Source organism: Sapajus apella, unplaced genomic scaffold, assembly GCF_009761245.1.
Source record: "Sapajus apella isolate SASKATOON/1434 unplaced genomic scaffold, GSC_monkey_1.0 scaffold4, whole genome shotgun sequence".
Lineage (NCBI taxonomy): Eukaryota > Metazoa > Chordata > Mammalia > Primates > Cebidae > Sapajus > Sapajus apella.
The window spans coordinates 45,878,440-45,883,439 of record NW_022436944.1 but is presented as its reverse complement, the minus strand read 5'-3'; the positions used below and the strand labels follow the sequence as shown (position 1 = coordinate 45,883,439).

At 40.7% G+C, this 5,000-nt stretch overlaps 1 long non-coding RNA gene across 1 annotated transcript in view; it reads right to left on the bottom strand.

Moving 5' to 3' along the window:
• Positions 1-2,185: 2,185 nt before the first annotated feature.
• The window catches only part of LOC116542855, a 19,517-nt gene continuing 16,702 nt past the window's right edge, over positions 2,186-5,000 (bottom strand). The window contains exons 3-4 of the long non-coding RNA XR_004265381.1: positions 4,217-4,308; positions 2,186-2,440 (exon numbers count right to left, since the gene is read on the bottom strand). This is a non-coding gene — a long non-coding RNA (uncharacterized LOC116542855). The remainder of the gene's footprint in view (positions 2,441-4,216; positions 4,309-5,000) is intronic.

The window sequence follows — 5,000 nt, the reverse complement described above, 5'->3', positions numbered from 1 at the left end:
TGATGGTGATGAAGTCCTTCTGTTTTTCTTTGTCTGGAAAAGACTTTCTCTCTTTTTCATTTTGAAAAAATAATTTTGCTGGGTATAGTACTCTTGATTAGCAGGATTTTTTTTTCTTTCAGTACTTTCAATATATATCTATCCTACTCTCTCCTGGTCTGCAAGGCTTATTTTGAGAAATCTGCTGATTTCTCAGAAGTTCCCACTTATGTCTATAAAACCTCTTCTTATTTTTATAGACTGCTTTCAGCAGGTAAAAACCTTCTCTTGTTTCATTCTCAGATTAATGGGACTGCCTCTTGGATCACAGTCAAGTGGGTCTAGAAGTGGGTCACATGCTATGGCCTGGTCTGCAGTTGGTTCCTGCCATGTCCTTTTTCTCTTGCTGCTTTCAAAATTCTCTATTTTTGACTTATGACAATTTATAAAGCGATGTATTTCAGCATAGGCCTTTTTATGTTCAACGTATATGGAATTTATAATTTATTGAATCTGGATGTTTATTTTCTTCTCCAGATTTGGGGAGTTTTCAGTCATTTATTCTTTAAATAAGCTTTTTGCTCCTTTCTCTTGCACTTTTCCTTTTGAGGCTTACATAACATACAAGCAGACTAGCTTAAAGGTGCCTCATAAATTCTGTAGCCTTTCTCATTCTTTTTTCATTTCTTTTTTTTTTTTTTCTGTTTTCTGCTGTGACTGGATAATTTCAAATGACTTGCCTCTGAGGCCACAGATTATTTCTTCTGCTTGATCTAATCTGCTGTTGAAGCTCTCTATTGCATGTTTTATTTTATTTGTTGTATTCTTCAGCTCCAGAATTTCTTTCATTCTTTTTTATGATTTTTATGTCTTTGTTAAACCTCTCGTTTTGTTCATGTACTGTTTTCCTGAGATATTGATTTAGCTGTCTGTTGAACTTGTAGTTCACTGTGCTTCTGTAAGACAATTATTTTCAATTTTTTCTCAAGAAATTCATAGATCTATACTTTTTGGTGCTTGGTTACTGAAGCTTTATTAATTTCCTTCAGTGGTGTCATGTCTGCCTGGCTCTTCATGTTTCACATAGCTTTGTATTGATATCTGATCCCTTGAAGGAGCAAACACCACTTCTTGTTTTCACAGACTGCTTTCAGCAGGTAAAGACCTTCTCCTGCCTCCTTCTCAGACTGGTGGAGCTGCCTTTTGAGTCACAGTCAAGTGGGGCTAGAACTAGGTCACATGGCTGTGGCCTGGTCTACAGTTAGTTCCATCACTGGCAGTCCTGTTACCAGGGGTGTAGACAAGCATGGTTCCTTGTAGATCCCCAGATGGATGGAACCACCTCCAGAACCACAGTTGAACAGGGCTAGAGCCTGGTCATGGGGCTGCTTCTGTTTCTGCAGTTGAGTCTGCAGAGAGTGGGTCTGCTATCAGAGAATACTTGCTAAGCATATGGCTCCAACAGTTCCACTTGTCTTTGACAAAACATTCTTCTATCAGGGCCCTTGTTAGGTCTCTAAGCAGGAAGGACTTCCCTTAGTACCATGGTAGAGCAGTGCTGGAGTCAGCTCACAGGACTGCAGCAAGGTTCACAGTCAGGCTCAAGGTCAGTGGGCCTACCATGAGGGGTATGTATGCCACCAATTCTGTGAGCAGGCAAGATTACTCTGGGACCATGACAGAAGGAGGCTGGAACTGAGTCTCCAGGCTGCTTCAGGGTCGTTAGCCAGGACTGACTTAGGGTCCACAGCAGGGACTGAGGCAGCAGGACTGCTCCCAGGGACATGGACAGACATTAATTGGTCTTTGAGTGGGCAAGACTGAGAGCAGGGCAGGAGCCATGGGTCACATGGACTCTGTAAGAGCCATAGAAGGGACCAAGGTTGGTAGATCTATAACCTGGGGCATGGACAATGTGTGTTTCACATGATCCCTCTGAAAGCAGCACTGACTCCAGACTGGGGGTAGAGCAGGGTTGAAGCCAAGTCACAGGGCCATTTGAGGATGCACAGTCAGATCTGTGGCCAGTAGTCCTGTTACCAGAGGCACCAATTGGTGTGGATCCTCCCACGTCTCTTGTTGGATAGGGCTAGTTGCAAAACTGCAGCCAAGCAGGGCTAGAGCCACATCCACAGAGGGAGGGGGCTGCTTTGGGTCTGTAGCTAGAACTGTGCTCGGTGAGCCTGTCCCTGGGACATGTGCTTGCCTTCTCAGAGCAGCTCTCCTCCATCTTCGGCTTCACCAGGGTTTTATGACCTCTTTCCTGGATCCCAAAGCTCCCACAAAGGCACTTTTGTTCATGCACAGCTGCCAGACCATTGTTTGCGTCAGAGAACATGAGCTGGAGACTCCTTATTCTGCATCTGCTGGCAACTGCAGCCGTTTAGATTTGGCCATTAGAAACCAAAAGTTCTGCATAGCCAACGTATTCCCACAACTCCACACAAGTCAGAACCCATATCTGGAAATAAAGGTGGCATTCTTCAAAATAATATTTCAATAAAACCTGTTCTCTGTCTTTTAAGTGACAATTACTATAATCAAATTATTATCTGACTTATAAACTTCTTTTGCCTATTTTGAATCCAGTTATTGTCAAGGCTCCTGGAGTTTACTGGCTACATGTCTTCTGATACTTTTCTCTTCTATCTTTCCCTACTGCCAGCACTCTAGTTCAAGTGCCTATGTTTTTTTCTCAGCAAACCTGTCTCTTAACTGCCTAAACTAATTTCCGTAAATAAAATAAACTCTTTATTCCCTCCAGTTCACTGTCTACTCCACTGCCACAGTGATTCGTGTTAATGCAAAAGTAATCATGTCACTCCTAAACTCCAATTAAAGCCCTTTAGTAATACCTCACTTCTCCTAAGAAAAGTTTCCCAATCCTAGAGTGGCACATAGCACACAGCCACATAGCACTGTCCGAACAGTAGCCTCTACTGTATAAGCCTCCTGTGATTACTGAGCACTTGAAATGTGGCTTATCCAAATGAAGGTGTTCTGGGAATGTAAATGCATCACAGACTTTGAAGACTTAAGACATAAAAATTAATGTAAATTATCTCATTAATAATTTTGTAGAGATTGCATGTTGAAATAAAAATGTAATTGGTTAAACACAGTATATTATTAAAATTACTTTTGCTTATTTCTTTTTACCTTTATAATATAGACCTAAACCCGTATACAGTGAAGCAAACAAGTAGTTTCTTTCCCTGTGGAGCTTACAATCTCATGGAAGAAATTGGGGATAAGCAATATATTTCAGATAGAGAATGCAACATAGCGACACATGCTAAGGAGAAGAAGAATATGAGGTGTCAAGACAGGTGGTTGCATTTTAGGTATCAATTTTAGGTAAGGCATCATTGAGTAGATGATTTTTGAGTCCTAAAGAAAGATCATTATAGGAAAATTGTTATAGAGGAAAGAAAAGCTGTTATAGGCAGAGGAAAAAGTAAGGGCAAAATCTATAAGGGCAGGAGCAAACCTTGTTTACTGAAGAAAGTGCAAAGAGGTCAATGTGACTTAAACTCAGTGAACAAGGGGATAAGGGTAGAAATGGAGGTCGGGCAATGGCATGTACCAAATCATTTAGACTCTTAAGGGCTGTGCTAAAGGCTTTAGCTGGGTGTGTCAGAAAACCACCAGAGACCATAAATACCATACTTATGCAAACTCAGACATTTTTTCAAATTCTCATTCTTGCCAAGTTTTGAAAAAATACCTGAAAACAAGAAAAGAAAATTTTATCTCCAGCCAAACCCCTTCCCTGACTCTTTATCACACACACACGTACACACGTGTAGATATACACCTGTGTGTGTGTGTTTATACACACAGACACGTACACACACATACGTATTAAATCGCTTTAATTACTTGCTTGAGATCTTCCCTTGGTTGTCTAAAAGCTCTTTCCAACTTTGCATATCCACGATTAATTATTGATATGCCACCCCTCATGACCTGTTTCTTATTCAGGATTCCTTTTCTTACTAAATTGCATTTATGTAAAATCATTCAGCACCTAAATAAGAATAGCTTTTAGTTTCAGCTCTGATATATAGAAAGAGTAGAAGTCATTACTCCTATCTTGCAATAACAAAAAGCTGAACAAACTGAAAATCCATGACTTTAGTTGGACCTATTAGAGACTCAGGTAGCAGGGCAAATAGCTGCCCCGAAATCTAGAGAGACAAGTACATCCAGAGACTCATAGCTAAGATCTGCTTACCTGGAGCAGAAGTTGCTGGAGGCATAAACATATAGCCATAGGTTCCACATGGTGGTTATAGTTAGATTGAGAATTTCATTTGTCAGCAGCACCTGGCGATGTGGAAGGCTTTTTTAAGAAATGAAACCCAGAATTAAAACATTTTACACAAGCCATGAAACCAAAAAAAAAAGTGTGGCTACATAAAAATGAAATGTTAAAAGATAACAGGAGGCCGGGCGCGGTGGCTCATGCCTGTAACCCCAGCACTTTGGGAGGACAAAGCAGGTGGATCACGAGGTCAAGAGATTGAGATCATCCTGGCTAACACGGTGAAACTCTTTCCCTACTAAAAACACAAAAAATTAGCCAGGCGTAGTGGCAGGCGCCTGTAGTCCCAGCTACTAAGGAGGCTGAGGTGGGAGAATCACTTCAACCCGGGAGGTGGAGGTTGCAGTGATCCGAGATCGCACCACTGTACTTCAGTCTGGCACAGAGCGAGACTCCATCTCCAAAAAAAAAAAAAAGATAACAAGAAAACTGGAAGGAAATGGCTGCAATAAGGGTAACCTAAGGTCAATATACATAATATTAGGTTGGTGCAAAAGCGATTGCGGTTTTTGCCATTATTTTTAATGGCAAAACCGCAACCAATTTTCTACCAGCCTAATACATAAACAGCACCTACAAATAATCTTTTAAAAGACAACTCAGTATATTGAAGGGTAAGCAGGCACTTTGAAAAATATATATTTCAGAAGGAGTCTAATAGATTGACAATTTTTTTTTTTTTTTTTTTTTTTTT